This window comes from Lagopus muta, chromosome 4, assembly GCF_023343835.1.
Source record: "Lagopus muta isolate bLagMut1 chromosome 4, bLagMut1 primary, whole genome shotgun sequence".
Classification (NCBI taxonomy): Eukaryota; Metazoa; Chordata; class Aves; order Galliformes; family Phasianidae; genus Lagopus; species Lagopus muta.
The window spans coordinates 28,255,658-28,272,937 of record NC_064436.1 but is presented as its reverse complement, the minus strand read 5'-3'; positions in this window follow the sequence as shown (position 1 = coordinate 28,272,937).

The following is a 17,280-nucleotide window of genomic DNA, read 5'->3' as shown; positions in this document are numbered from 1 at the left end:
TGTACAAATCAAAACTGCATGTAATGACCAAAAGAAAAGTGATGTAAAACTATGTCTCAGTGTTTTCTCCAGTGTCTGTTACCATAGTATCTAAACAATTATGGCATATCGACACCTGCAGCTGGTGCCAGCTTTGAGAATACTTCTGGATTCTTTAGTAAAAGAAAAAAGAATATTTAGATTTTAGATTAATCAGTGTTCAAGATGTTCTTATTAACACCCACCCACTATTTTCTTCTAATGTTTAGCAGGTTTCTCCACGAACCTGACAAGATATTGTAGCCAACAAAATTAGAAGCAGCAAAAAATATAACTAGTTTTCATTCTGCAGTCAATGCACTCATGCACAACCTGCATCAAATACATGCTTACCAGGTTGTTCAAAGTGCCGACTGCAAGTAAGCTAATACAATATAGCACTTGCTTTAATTGCCTGCCACGCTTATTAGTATCATATTCACTGCTAATGAACTAAAGTGCCATTTTAACAGCTTGATCACTGATAATGCGTGAAACTGGCAAAGCTTGTTTGTGCTTGGCAGCTTGATTACCTTTCATTGCCACCATCAGATATATCTTTGTTCGATTGACAAAGATACCACAACAGTCAACAATGACAGCTCGTCAGCTACCACCATGCCATCTTCTCAATTAACTGCAAGCATATAAAAGTGATGCACTGCTTTTCTAAATGTTTGACTTAACCCTGGCAGGCAGCTCAGCATCACCCAGCCACTCACTCACTCTCCCCAAATGGGATGGAGAAAGAATCAGAAAGGTGAAAGCAGAAGAATTCATGGGTTGAGATAAGGACTGTTCACTTGGTAAAGCAAAAGCTGTACACGGAAACAAAGCAAAACAAGGCTTTACATCAGCAGGCAGATATTCAACCACTCCTAGGCAAGCAGGGCTCACAATATGTAGCAAGTTCTTGAGAAAACAAATTACATCACTGCAAATATGCTGGCTCTTCCTGCTTTTTTAACCCAGCTTCTATTGCTCAGCAGGAGCATACGTATAGGATATCCCTTTGGCCAGTTTGGGTCAGCTGTCCTGGTTCTGTTCCCACCCAGATCTTAGTATCACTTGAGAGGGGACCCTACCGGAGCAGCTCCCTTCTGAAAGATGGGTCCAATGATAAGGACACATACTTGGCAGTTTGAGCAGCAGGACTTTGTGAGAAGCCCACCTAGGATCAGTTTGGGAAGGATGAGATCCTGTGGGAGGGACCTGACCCTGAAGCAAGGGAAGACAGTGAGAAAGGAGGAGCAGCAGCAGATGAAGGTTCACCACAACCACAGCTCCCCATTCACTTGTGCGGCTTGGATAGGAGGTAGAAGAGGGTGGATGGGGAAAGGTGTTTTTGTGGTTTTACTTTCTCACTGCTCTAGTCTGTTAGCAATAGGCAATGAAGTATATTAGTCTCCCTATCCTGTCCGTTCTACCCATGATGGTAATCAGTGAGAGATCTCCTTGTCCTGTTTCAAGCCACAAGTTCTTTTTCCATCATATTTTCTCCCGTTGTTCCTTTGAGGAGAGGGAGTGAGAGTGTGATGAGCTGTGATGGAGCTTAGTTGCCTACCAGTTAGAAATGACCACAGATGTGCAACTGTACAATACAGTTTTCTGCTTTGGAAATTATTGATATCTAGTAATACAGAAGAGACTAGAGGAAGTTGACATTTTGCTGTCAGACTATCTCAGGTTTTTTAAGTAATTGTGATTGTTGATTATAAGCTCATGAAAAGAGACAGCAACATGAAGAGATGGATTAAGACTGACTATATGGCCCTGAGAAGGTCAGACAAAAGGTCTTAGAAAAAAAGGTCTTAGAAAGGGTCTAAGGTCTTAGACAGTATCTAATGCGCTAAAATTGTCTGAATCTACAAAAGACCTGAACTGCTGGCCAAAAAAGGCCACTGGATGATGTTTCTGTCAGACAACTGTACAAACAAGGTAACAGGGCAAAAATAGATGATAGCATATGCTGTAGTATAGACATTGAATTGCTGTAATCTAACACTGGAGAACAGGATGGTGACTGAGCTGTTTGTGCTTAGATACCTGTTCCTTTCCTCCCTCATTACAAACGAATTTCATTCAGCCAGGAGAGACCATCAGAAGGTGATCTCAGCTGGAAAAAGGCTTCAAGAAGAAAGAAAGAAAAAAAGGAACAATTGACCAAAGATTGCAAGATCAGTGATTAATAGCTTGGATATAAGAGTAAGCAGGAATCTTATGTTGCCCTAGTGCAAATCTTAGCTGCTGCAAGTTAAAACTCAGTCATGCTCCAGTGGATGAAGCAAGACCATCTGGATAGAGATTGACCACCAAACACCAGTGTTATTTCATACCTCTTAAACAAATATTTGTGGTTAGTCTTGCCCAACACAGCGAGAAGCTCTACTGGAAGTGTTTACTCTCCCAGATCCAGAAGAACAGCTGAACCTACAATATTTACTCCTGGAATTTGAAAGTGGATTCTTCTTCAGTGTTCTTTCTTGTGGAAGATTGTTAGGAGATTATTTTTTTTTTTAATCTATGGAGGAATTGTCCTCCCTTGTGAAACATTGACCACTTGGATCTTGCAGGAGTACAGTCACAAAAAACAAAGGTATCTCTCTTAATACAGCCATTCATTCTTATCTATGGGACCTGAGATTCCTGATGGGCTGTCTTGATGGTGAAGATTGAGACAAAGAAGCACTTCAGTGTTTTTACTTCCTGGATAACCAGGTCTCCCGATTCCTTCAGGAAATGGCTCACATTTTCTCTTGTCTTCCCTTTGTTACTGAGATACTTGTGACAATCTTTCTTGTTGACCTTGACACCCTTGGTCAAACTCAATTCTTTCTGGGTTTTACCTTTCTTAACTCAGTCCCTAACTGCCTAAACAACATCTCTATTTCTTCCAGGTTACCTGTCCTTGCTTACACATCCCATATGATGTACTTCAGCAAGTATATTAAATGACCTCAAGGAAATTACTTGGGTGAAACCAATACAGCCACTAAACATCAGACTGAATGAATAACTGATGAGAAGCAGATATACTCCAAGATCTGAGAATATTTCTCACAAAACAGTAACTTCATTTTTACCTTTTCAGTCCTTGTTCTCAAGGGAAATTTGAGATACTCAAACCTTCAAAGTACGTCTCTGGGAACTAAAATTCATAACACTACTGGAAAGCAGAAATCACAGACTGAGTAGAGTGATACTAGTCCTATGGTAAATTATGCCCTTTTTTTGCCCACTCCCAGTAATTCCCACAAGTTCAGCTGATGATAAATTGCCAATCTCTTTCCCACAAGAGACAGCTATCAAATCATCTCTTCTGTTGCAAGTGTCATTCCTCTGTTCCAGAGGTACCTGCTGCCTTTTCTCTCAAACGATATAACTGATTAACAAATTCAAAGCAATTGTTCTCAGTTTAGATTTAACTCCAAAGATCTCTCCTTCTCTTTCAAGTCTGAAGGACTCACATGCTTGAAAGCTTGTCTGTTTTGCCTCTATCTGTAACTAAAAACAAACAAACAAGAACAAACCAATCTAAATAATAAAACGTAAAAACAAACAGAAAAGAAAATTCTCTCCTTCAAGTTGCCAAATTTAGGAAATATACCTGTGTTTTTAGGTAATCAATCAATTACATAATTAAATCTCACATGGTAAAAGACAGAATAATTTTTTTCTACTTGGATATGCTGAAAAAGAAAAATCATTTCTTTCATCCTTTGAAGTAAGGACATCCAAAAATCATATCTTACCACAGGAATTAAAACAGTGCAAAGATAAATAGAAAACTGATTTTAGAATTACTGTTCAGCAAAAGGCTGAAGGAGATAAACTCTGAAAACTGCCTCCTGCTGTCTTCCACATTCTACAAGCCATGCTGGGGCACATTTGAATGAAGTAATTTGCCATACACAGATCTTTTAACTGCTCAAATGCATGCAAAAAGTATTGTGTAGAAATCACACAATAATCAGTTTAAACATTCGTATCTCAAAAACATTAACACTTCCCATTCATCAGGAAAAACAGTTTCGTCCCTTTATAAATATCTCTGAAATGTAGAATGGCTTAGGTTGGAGGGCACCTTAAAGCCTATCTGACTCCAACCCTCCACCATGGTAAGGTTGCCATCCACCAGCTCAGGTTGCGCAGCGCCCCATCCAACCTGGCCTTGAGTGCTTCCAGGGCTGGAGAACCCACAGTCTCACTGTGGCAAATGGTTTGTTTGTGAAAACAATTTGTTAAATGGGATAAAGCGCCACAACCTATGCTTTTAAACAGAATAAAAACTTTTTTTTGTCGTAGTCGTACTTATGTATTTGGTTTCCATTCATTTTATTCTTAGTTGTGTTCTTTGTTGTTTTTTGTTTTTTTAAAACTCATTGCTTAAATCTCTGGCATAGTCAGCTTGATGCTGTTGTAACGAGTTAGGTAGCCTATATTTTGATTTTCAAAGAATATGGTGGTAGACAGATGCATTCACAAAATTTGTCTGAAGCAGACTTACCTACATATCTACATCTACCCAGGAGATAATGGCGCTAGCCTTGGTAGTAAGCACTTGTTCTGGACTTGGCAAGGAAGTGTCTTCTTGCCTCTAGGAAGTTGTGCCTTTGTTTAAAAAACAAACAAACAAAAAACCACTGTCTGCAGAGCCTGGCAGATGCCACCTTTAGCCACTGTTCCTGTGCCGATCAGCTCTGCAAGAGACTCTTGCAAAGAATGCAGGCACTCTTCCTGCCAACATGTTTCCCTGTAGATCTATTTATGTTATTTATGTGAATCACTGGCTGGTTCTTACAGAGCAGGACAGCGTACAATGCTGTCTAATATCATCTATCTTCTACCTTTCAAAACACATTTGAATAAACTTAGTGGGGAGTGACTATAACACTAAACACCAGCAATGCCGTTTAAATCACTTGCACACACCACAGACTATTTTTCCTTTATGTAGCTGCACTTGCTGCAAAGGAATTAGGTTAAATTTGCAACAGTCAGTATACTACATTACATTTATAGGTATCACCGCCTTGGGCATAGGAGAATTGGAATTGAAATACTTCTGTAAAAGCAACCTAAGCCTAAGTGCTTGCCCATTTTCCCCTTCCCACCTCCTGCACAAACTGCTTTTCTAAGAGAAAAAAAATAGGATTGGTTTAGCCAGAAATGAGCGGTGTTAGTTGGCACATCCAAGTCTACAACATCAGAAAAGATGAGCAACATAAAAAGCCTCCTGCCCCTAAATATGGTGAAATTTAAAACATCCCTGAACTGTGCACTGCACCAGCTGATGGCTGGGATGAATCAGAGCAACCATATGGCAGGGAAATAGCTGAAATGATGAAGCAAGAGGCTTAATTTCCTTAGCAAAAAGCAGGGATGCAGAATAGCCACTAAGACACATAGATAGGTAGATAAATAATGGAAACTGCCTGAGTTAAAGAGGAATAGTGTTTTGAGTTGGATACATACATAGACATATAATACAAACACACCTAGTATTTTTCTAATGCTTTGCTCGTCTGCACTCTTGAACAGCTGGTTGAATATAGCGATATATAAATATCCTGCTCTGTAAAGCATTCTGCATCTTGAGCTTATGATTACAGCAACAACAACATGTGCTGGTTTGTTGTGGTACGGTCAGCTCACGCACAGTGGTAAATCAAGTCAGTTTTGTGGCCCATTTGGGATTTTTTATGCAGGGAAGAACTGCTGAACTTATTTCATCAAGACACTAGAGTACATTATTACCACGACTCTTAATTTAGATACAACCTTCATTGTTTTAAGATGTCAGTGTTCTTTTCAGAGTGCCTTACTCCTGCAGCAGTATCTGGACATCCAGGCAATAATAATGCTATACAAAGCCTTTGACTTTTTTTTTTTTTTTCCTCCCCACAAAGAAGCAATGGACATCTCCAGCTTGCAAGAGTAAACAAGAAGAAACTGATACAAATCTTTAGATTATTTAAAGCTGCTTGATTTGAACTTTAAAGAGTCCAATGTATTCAAAGAGATAGCATTGAAGTTATCTACAACACTGTGAGGAACCACAGTCCTCCCAATTAACTGTCACTATACAGAAATGACCTAAATGACAACTGAAATTTGCAATTTCACCTAGTCCCTTGGCTACACCTTGCATATAACATTGTCTTATGTCTATGTTGCTGAAAGATTCTACCTCTTTTCACAGCCAGAGAACATACTTGCTGAGCCTGCAGGGCATCTCTAGAACTCTTCTCCTTCCTAGTCACTCATATCGTAACAAGGAACAAGGTTCCCATTTTCTTCCTGAAGTTAAGAACATTTTGTTGTGCAAGCACTCAAATAACATTATCACACAACCAAAACTTTATCTCAAGCCATGACTTCTTTTCAAAAAAGAAAAGCAAATTTCTAGTGCTTTTTTTAAAAGCTTATGTATATGCCAAGACTTCTATTAGAAGAAATACAGATAAAAGAAACACAACATTTCTGGAACATTTTAATTACCAAAATGTTCTCTGCTAAATGCAAGACCAGAGATAATACAGACCTCTTCAACTGCAGGAAGCAATATGCTAGATCATATTTGGAGTTCTGGCAACATCTCTAAAAACTCCCACAGCTCAAAGCCTCACCTATTCATTCCTGCACAGCAGTGTGTCTAACATTTGCTTCCATAAATGGGTTCAACTAGTTTTAGATCAGTATCTCACCCATCCTGTACATAACACTGAAGAAGAGCTAATACAATGGCTGTTCCAGTATTATGCACTTCACATATTCCCTACACTGCAAGAAGACAAAACCACTGGTTGAAAGCAGAAGTGCTTCTAAAGGGATTTTATGCCAAGTACTTCCTCTAAGTGTATCTCCTGCTTCCTTATTCACTACACAAGTTGTCTATTAAAAGAAACAAAATATCTCTGTGAAACTACGAGAACCAAGGATCATGGACATACTTGCTAACCCACAAGCAATACTGGTATATAAATTTCTTTCATTTAAAAAAAGTTGAATACCATTATCATAGAAGTTACATATTTTATTTGTAAGAGAGAAATAGGAACATATTTACTGATATGAAATAGCTGTAAGTAAGGTACTAGTTAAACAATATTTGAGAGGATAAGTTATACTTGACTACTTACAACATAGAAGATAAACACGCTCACCCACAAGACTCTCCTACGTAGTTACAAGGTTCAGAGCAGATCCTCTCAGTGCTCCTTCTCAGGGGAGCACAAGTACAGCTGAATCCACTCCTAGCCTAAGATTTAGTCAACAATTTATACTTAAGAGATAACATGTGTCCAATCAAAGATAAAATTCTAGCAAAGCTAACAAAGCTTAAAATGAATCATTAGTTACTTAACAAGGCTCTACACCAGCAAGATATCTCCTAACATCAAGGTGTAAGGGATATCTGTGCTGACAAAGCCTCAAGAGAAAACCCTACTACCACACAAAAAAGCTCCAGAAGCTCTTTGGCTGCCTATGATGTAAGATGATTACTCACAGCCATAGCATTTAGCACTGTCCGCTTGGCACCTGTTGAACCAAGTGCCTGATATCACTTCCTTAAGCATCCAGTTTGAGACATTATTGTGGTTGTTAACTGTCTTAGACCTTGGTTGTTTCAATCCTGTGCTGTTGTCTGCCTAAGCAAGGCCTTAGCTGCAACGGGCAGGTCAAAGGAGGAAGTTGGGGGTGGAATGGATCCGGCTCCATCCCTTCCCCTCACCCAACAAATCTATACAAAGGAGCGATAGAATGGTTTGTGCTTCTCTCGGAGACACATTGAACACTGAATGAACTCCTAGCGCCACGCAAAAGTCAGAGCCAGCACAACTTTTATCAGGGGATAATGGTCCTTTTACAGTCAGCGATTTATTCGGCGCTGTATTTGCTGACTGTGAGCCCCATATAATAAGCCATGGTCAGCTTATTGTACTACCCACCGCTTACAAACAGAAGAATGAACCTGTGACCCTCCCTCTCTTCATTGCTAACCAAAAGCTGTCTTTCTCATGCAAATATACCTCTTTTGTTTTCTGGTGTTAGCAACAATGATGTCATATATTCAGCGATCTCCTCGTTGCCAAAGGGCGTAAAGCACTCGTGAGTGAAAGCCCCGCAGTGGATCGAAAAGGAAGGCACAACTGTTGATCAGAATTAGAGCCCAGCATTGTTAAACAGCGTGTTCTCTGCTCTTGGCAGAAAATGGGGAATGCCTCTCTTTAGGTTATTATTAGAACGCTAAGGCAGAAAAAGTCACCTCCCCCAAACTTTGGAAGCTATAAAATATATATATTTTTTCCTTTTTGAAAAATACTCTCATTTATTTTTCATTTTGGTATGATTTAATAACAACTAAATTTTCTCACCTAAGATGTAATGTTCTGCTTGTCAATAAGAGGTCAAATCATGTGGCTGCACAGGAGAGCTGCTTTGGAAGTGTTTTCTTTTGGCACTCTGCTGTACGTTTTGATTTATTGTAGCACGATTGCTTGCCAGTTACCACAGTAAGATTATATCCAAAATACTGTCAAGGATCTGGAAAGCAAAATCTATGGTGTTTAATTAAATACCACCACAACCCCCACCCCACCAACTTTCAAAGGAAAAATTCAACAAGGAGATTTTTGCTTTTTAAAAAATTGGGGGGGGGCGGGGGGGGGGGGAGGGAATGTCAATTCAGCTTTAAATTGAAGCTGAATAGTTAATTAATCATTGATTAAAAATTTTCTACGGTATTTTAGGTTTGTTGCATTGTACTTTAAGAGGGAAAAAGAATCTGAAATTCAAGTGAGAAGTAACATTTCTATAATCCAACATGGAATTTTACGAAGCATTCTTTTGTTCTGTATGCCAGTATCAGCCAGAATTAGCGTGTTCTAAAAATAATAAGAAAATCTCTTAATAATTCATATCTGCTTACTTGATTATTCATTAGAAATGTGTTGGTTGTCACATTAAAGATGAAACTCAAAAATTTACTGCCACCAAGCCTATTATGGTATTTGTTGCCATAGCAAAAATGGACCAAAGTATGCATAAACATCTTTTTCTGCATGAAGAGGACAGTATAGAAAAAGGGGAAAAAAAAAAAAAAAAAAAAAAAAAAAAAAAAAAAAAAAAAGAGTAAAGATGTAACAAACAAAATTTATAAACCATCAGTTGTACATCAGTTGTATCCATTAAGATTCTGAGCATGCAAGGGGCTAGTTGGAGCCTTTTAGTAACACAGCCCAAGACATCACTGTGTGTTGAATGCACATGTTTTGGTGTCAGTAGTAAAAATGAAAGCAAGCATCAGCATACAGGTAGGTGGCAAACTCTTATTTTTCTGAAAACTGTGCACCTTCAAGATACCTACCATCATCTTACAGGTAGGTCAGGCCCTGGCCGGCGCAAAGCAGTACAGTTCTACTGAAGTAAACAACTCTTTTCCAAAGCATACGGAGTGAACATTTCACTCTGAAAGCTTATTCAGGACAGAGGAAAATACAGCAATTGAATTTCTCCTACCAGAAGAGATCAATCACCATGGAAAGAAATAAAAAAAGAGCCCAGGTCTCAGGAAAGCTGATTTAAGACTCTATCAAAAGAAGACTAGTAAATGGAAGGTAAAAATGGATTTGTTTGAATAGAGCACTGTCTCATAATTAACCTTCATCCAGAAATCAGGTGCTCCTCTGTGTATGTACCACAGGCAACTATATGAAGATGTCTACTAAGAAGCCCCTTAACAGGAGCAGTTGTCTGACAAATGTCCATGTACTCCCCCCAGTGTTTCTGCTCAAGGTACTACTGGAAGAACCCCGTTTTTACATGGGAACTCTCATTTACTGCATGCTGAAGAGGCAACGCTGCTTTAGTGCTCAGGGGTTCAACTCCAAATCTTTTATTGCCCAACAGAGCAGCATAGCTATCAGGCTGTCGGCTTTTCAGAGAAGGTGTCTGTGTAAAAGGATATTTTCTGCTCCTCGTATTTGCTTTATGCAGAGGGCACTATAGGATTCATCTGACCAGAAAAAGAGAGTAAAAACAGATGTGGCCTCTCCTAATGGTTTGGGCAGTCATCCTGAATAGTTAATGTTAAGTGATATTCAGCAGCTGGGGAACAAACACAGGTTTTCTGGATAAGCTTTTCTCTTCTTTTATTTATTTATTTATTTTTAAACATGAAACAGTCACTGGATAAAGCTGTGAAACTTAAAAGCACAAGAGCTTGTGAAGAACTCCCACCATGCATGATTTTATCTAATGACTCATTCAGGTAGAAAAGCAATTTGTAAAATGTAATGTTTAATCTGTTAGTGACTAGAAATAATTCAGATATGTTCTGGATAATGCTAATGAATTAATGCTCTTTTAAGTTTTACTTAATATTTACTCTCCAGGCAGTGGTACTTAGCTTTGAGCATATGCTTCATGTGGGGCTGAATTCCAAACTTTGGACTATGGTATTGAATAAACTGCAATTATTCCATTGGACCCACTTGGGGAATAGGATCTTACTGCAGAGCAAGCAAGTTTGAGCTCTAGACCCTATTGAAATTCACCCAGTGTGTAAGAATAAAGATTCTTATGAAATAAATCACCTATTGTAATATGAATTTAATCTTAGTCATCCCTCCAATCTGATCAGCTATTCTTGGTGAAATAATCAATGGTGGTAAATTCATGGTGGAAAACAACCAGAAGATAGCTGTGTAAACACTGAGTATTCACCTGAAATATTCTGTAACATTTAACCCCAACTGATTGTTCAGAAGAAAATAAAATGGTGTATTCTTAGAACTTAAAACTTAGTTTCTGATAAGATTATTCTGCTGCTAATGATGCATCACAGTATTTGCCACTATAAGGTGTGAATTTAGACATGGCAGGTGTTCTGTGATCAACTAGATTATGCTTGTGACTTAATGTGATTGTGATGTGCTGATGTCTGAAATACCCTAGTAATGTACTTGCTGTAGAATGAAAGGCTAGTGATGATGGCAGTCCAGAAACTAGAGACCGAAAATCACAGGCTTGAGAGGATTTTGGAGCAGAGGGGAAAGGCTATCAACAGCATATATAAAAACAAACTTTAAGGACTGGATGTTGCAAAGCTTCCTATCTATTCAACCAGATCTTGATTTTCCTTCATATTTTTAAGAAAAGTGTTATAGAAAGAAGTGAACGTTGATATAAATAGTTGCTCATAGTTTTTTATTCTGCTTCGCTCCTAGACTCAGAAGGAGGTGTACACACAAAGCTGCAGCAACTGCCACAGGTGTTCATTGTCAGTGTTCTTGCATACAACAAAGTGAGATCTCACTAGGGTTCACTATGAAAATAAATGAACTACATTTATTTTTTTTGCCCTGTATCTCACTACAGTCTGTTTTTGTGTAGTTTTGTTTGTATTGCATTTAATTATTTTAAAACTATCTGTATTTTTATATATGCTCTGTTAACCAAGACGACAATGTAAGGGAAACAAGGTGATAAGGCATTAAAGCAATAAATAACATCTAATAACTCCCAGAGAGAACAGACAGTGTTTTTAAAAGAATGAAAGTGGAGATAAAGACATAAAAAAGAAAACAGAGGAAAGATTTTTATGATGGGATTTAAAACAAGGATCATAAAAGTGGCGATGGGAGCAAAGAAGTCAAAGAATTTGAACCTGAAAGAGAAAGAAATATTTAGGAACAGCAATGGACAAGAAAATATGCTGAGGCTGTTTGAAAAGGAGGCGCCAAGAAAGACAAGAAGACAGGAAGAGTTTGTTTGAGCCCAGTAGTTATTGGTATGTTGAGGGCTTTAAAGCAGCCATAATCAGAATGAAGCCACAAAAAAGAACAAGAAAAAAAGACATGTGAAACAAAAGATGTAGCAAAATTTAACCATGTAGTCCAGTCATGGCTGGCATAAAGTGGATGAAGAAAGAGGTCAAAAAGGCCAAGAAATGAACTGCCCCTCAGTCTGGCTGGATTTTGCACTTGGCTGTCTTGAAATAGGTGACTGGAACTTCGCAATGCTTTGGATAGGGCAGCCCCAGGAATTATCACAGAAAGAAAGCACTAAAGGAAGAAAGTCGTCTCCAAAAAAACAAAATACATAAAGTTTCATTCTAGTGGCTCCTTACAAACTAGAACTAGAGGAGACAAGTAAAAAAAGAAGTAAGCAGATGGAAGAATACAAAGTAAACAGATGGAAGAATAAAATGAATAAATGCAGTAATTGGGAAAGCACAGAAGCATGTTCAGAAACATACATGTGCACTGTTGTTTTGTTTGCACTGAAACTGTAAGCAGCATGAAAGATTTTGAAATGAATTTATATAAAAAACACAGCTTTTTTGAAAAACCTGCCTGACAGTTCATCTCTTGCAGATAGTTTAGAAAGGTGGGTAAGAAATCATGAACATGTTTCTGGCCAATCTTGATCTCTTGGCAAGAATGTCTGGCCACTGTTTTTCTTAGAAAATTTTGTCTAGTTGAATCCTCATACAATAACAATATTCTGCACATGAGTACAAAGTACTGAAAATCCTGAAATACAAATGGAAATGTAGTGCTGTTTATCAGTCGTCCCAGCAAATGAGAATAAACAAATATTAAATATAGCAGTGTATGTTATACTCAGCACAAGCAAGGTTGCTTAAGATGTCTACATATCTCCATTATGTACTGAAGATGACCAAGAAGCAGATTTCCAAAACCACATAAATGCACTGCCATAGTTTTGGAACTTATTATCACAGTATAAGAACATCATTTCCAGAGTATTCCTTACTTTGTGACACAAAGAACAAGCTTTTCCCTTTTCTTTGAGAGCACAATTTGTGCCCAAACCTGAAGTAACTTTGGACAATTGCCTTTGAATACTCCCTAGTGTAGTGCCTAGCATGATGCTGATTTTACATCTGTTGGAATAATAACACAAAGAACTCATAATAGGCTTTCTAAGTGAAATGATAGCTCCAGCCATCTGGAAATAGTTATAAGGTTTATATATGCACTTCTGATTTTCCTAGAGTGTTCCTATCAAGCATTCAGTGGCAAAACTTGAGAGTACAAGAATAATCTTTGTACGCTTGCTTTTCTGTAAGTGTGACATAACAGGAACTTTTACATGCCTCATCTTTCAAATGGAAAAACTGTTGAGTGCTTTAGAGGTCAATGATATCCTAAGTAGTCTGCCTGTGCTACTGAACAGAGTGTCTCTTTAGTACTTCACAGAAAAAGTTTCATCCAGACTGTGGACAATGACTCATATCCTGCAGCATCAACCAGCACCCAGCGCTTCCACCTGACCAATTTTTGCAGCGCAGACTTTACCTTCACTGGGATCCCATTTAAACACTGCATGATTATTTCTTTTGTTTTGGCAAGATCATTTCACTAAAACCTTCTCATCTCTGTGGGTCCTAAGTTTATTTGCACTCCAGGGCTGTTGGCGAGATGCTTGCCTGCTCCTGAACAGCCCACACTCCAGCACTGTCTGACAAAGCAGGACACAAGTCAGAGGGGAGCTCATTCAGAGCCTTAGACTGCAGATTTGCCCATCCCAGACCAAAGAAGGGGACTCCAAGGAACTTGCTTCCCAGCTAGACAAAACCCTCTTACTCTCTGCATTATTCTTAGTTTTATCCTAACAGATCAAATAAGGCCATCTGTAGCTGAGAATTTTCAAAAGACAGAAAAAACACTTCACTTCACTTCTTGGACTTCTTGCTGCTCAGCTTAGTGGCAAACTTTATGCTGCTATCTTTTACTGACTAGTTCTCTCTTGACAGTGCTTTTGGAGCACTGAACTTGTAACTGTGTCTGCTTAAGTCCTCATCTGAGCTTCTCGTTAAATCACCTACAACTGTTTTAAGCTGGAGTTAATTTGTAAGGGATGGGTAGGTGATAGCAACCAAGCCATGCAATCCATGACCTCAGCACAACTGCTTGCTCCCCTCAGATTGTTAGAATTGGATTGCATTTGCCAGGATTCACTGTACAGTATTGAATTTGAATTTCCTGTATCCACTTCCATTTGAATCAGTGATCCTAACAATTAGGTTACCCAGAGCACTCAAGGGGATGTGCCAGGGTGAGATACAAAGCCTCATTGAGAAGGAGTTATCAATTAGCAAAGGCACATTTGCTATTCAAGCTGCATTAGAAAGTAATTAAATTCAAGCAGTCCTTCAATCAAGGCTGCAGGGGCAAGTAAATAAACTTAACAGAAGCCACAGCCACTAAATGAAGACATATGGCTCAGGCAGGACAGTCAACAGCAGTAAAAGGCTTCTGAGAAAAGAAACTCTTTCAGATTATGCTTAAGAAGGGGGCATTACAGTGGACTCTGGTCATGGAAGCCTTGCTTCAGACTTTGGAAATGCTCACAGCATCATAAAGTTGAGTTTTGTTCTCAACAAAGGCCTGGGTTTATAAAACCACAGTGAATCCTCTGCAAGCTGACAACACTTATTTGTCTGTGTGCAGTATCAATTGGCCAAGGCGCTGCAAGTAAACTATTAGTTTCCAAGTTCCAATGATTTAAACTGAACACAGGTGAAATGGTAAGGTGAGTATGCGTGGTGTGAGCAGACACACAAGAAAATTTCTCTTTGCTGATGCCAGTGGAAGGCAAGAAAAGAAATCATGGTACCTTTAAACAAATCCATTTCATTTCATGTGGATCAAACGTATTCAAGTGCTTTTGCTGAAATCAATTGGTATTACATATTCCAATGGGAGAAGTTAAAATTCCATTAGTGCCAGAAGTATGCGCTTCTCAGTCTTAACATATTTGAGCTTTTTCACGTTTAACACAGAATTTGCTGGATTTGACAGTGTTCATCGTTCACAATAACTAAGCATGATTATGTGTTTTCTTTCGTAGTCTAGAGCCGGTAAGATGAGTTGGATCTCTAACAGCTGCTGGCTCACATCAAAATCTTTCATGCTAGTGATGGGGCAATCATTTTACACTTACCACTTGCAGTGAAAACAATAGAATAGGCAGTATAGTTCATGCACTAAGAACTCTTGGGTGCATCTCTGTGGATTTCTTCCATCTGATAGATAACTGAAGCTTCTTTGCAGGATTTAGTTCTGCACTGCTCTGCTTGGCATCATTTTCTGATGCCATTTGATCCTCTGGTTCCTCCATAGTCCATGCTTGTTTGTATCAAGAAAACTCTTGATGCAATCTGTCCCAGCTATTTTTACCCATCTTCACAATAGGCATACAGTCTAAGTTGTCTCCCAGGCCCAGGCTCCCTTTACTGTCAAGGTTTGTTAGGTGTCTCTTTTGGGAGATTAATCCTATCCTTTGGGCTGACTGTAGACAAATGCTCCATATTTCAGGCTATGTACATATACCTGAGCTGGCTAAGACTAGGCTAAATGAAACCCTGCGTTTCCAGCCATTTCCCTTTTTGTACTGTATCAGAAGTAGCTAAAGGTGCTCGTCATTCATGGAAGCAAGGCAGAAGAACTATGGGAAAGATGCCTGTATTTCACATTTATGCTTAATTCCAGCTGCTGGCACAATGGCAGCCTCACACACAGAGTTAATCAAAAAGCATTTTCAACTTGATTGTTCCGCTTTGTTTTTTTATAAAGCTTTATCACAGTCTTCATGGTCACATGAATGATCACAATACCTGGCAGCTGAGATCTCAACAGTCTATCAACAATTCGGGAAGGGACAAGATGCATCTCCAGGGTGACTTGATAGGATTAACTAGAGGGATAACTGGACTGAAACCTTGTTTTCCAGCCTTTTAGGAAAACCATCCTCTAGCAATTCAGACATCATTTTCCAAACAGATATTTACTTTGCAGCTATCTTTCACTTGGTATATTGTATTTAAATCGTGATCTTTGCAAAACACTTAGCTTCAGAACAGACAGATTGTAACCCTTTAGCTGGCATTAATATAATTGGCATGCACTATCTAGCAAATACCAATGTTATGCATCAGAACTCTGACACTGGTTTCTAAATAGCATTGCAGGAGCCTTATGCAACCTTTCAAGTCGCATATACAAATCCCTGCCAATGCTGGGTCATGGGACATAAGTTCTTTTGAGAGTAATTGCATGTACAAAATCATACTGTCTTCTCTATTATACATTTTCTCTGCTATCAAACTTTTTAAAATTACACCGAAAACATTTGTTTTAAGATCTTTCCCCATGGAATTTCCATATGTACTGGAAAACTGCCTTTTCTTTATCATTTCCAGATTTATTTTAGTATTCCTCTATCTGAATTTGTGAATGTGGACTCCTGTCCTGTACAGTTTTTTCTCTATAAAGCTGGTTTTGGATATATTTTCAGTGTCTATCCATTCTCTACAAAAACAACGTTTGCTTTTTTCAAGATGTATTTTTAGTTCTTTCTCAAGGTTGGATGCTACTTATGTTTGTGCTCAAAACAAGAAGCAAGCAGTTTCTCATGCTCCTTATTCTGGTCCATTCTTGATGGAAATGTTAAGCCTCCTTATGCTCTCTTAGTTTCGATTTGACTCCATGTGATCTGTGATTTGAATTTAGTTCGCTGAGCACTGAGTATTCTCTTTAACATGTTGAGACCAATTCTACAGACTGACACCATTTCACAGTTTTTTCTAAGACTCGGTCACGATCTTCTAATTGTCTTCTCTATACCACTCCTCAGAAATCCCCCAGAAACTCACCCTGCTTTTTCTTGTCATAACATGTCTTTTAAACAAATCTAATGGCATTGTCTTGATAGTGTTAAATAAAAAATCCTCTTTGTTCACATTTTTTTCTCTCACACTTCAGCTAATTTTGCTTAAACAGCTCTTGGATTTCTGTGGCTGTCCTGAGGCCCTCCTCACTACTTCTTCCCAGTGGTTCTATTTCTTATCTTTACATAGTTGTCTTTTGTCATGAGCTTGTTTCAGCCCATAATAAAAGGCACTATGAAAATAAGAAAAGGGATAAGAATGTGGATTTGTCTCCTATGGTACCGTTGTTGTTAGTGCCTTCTAGCAATACATTTTCTGGCAAAAATAAAGATGTTGTGGGATGTTACTTGTAACTTAATGGCACATCACATGGTCTTTAACCTTCATCCCTCCACATTTATTTAGGTTGAAATCTCTAGATGGCTCATTGTAGCTTTCCAGAGCCCATCTGCAGACAAGCCTTCAGCACTGAGTGTATCCAGCTGCCACATAGCATTGCAAAACACAAAATCAGGGAAGCCTTGAAGCTAAAGCAATGTGAAAACCAAAGAAAACCCTGG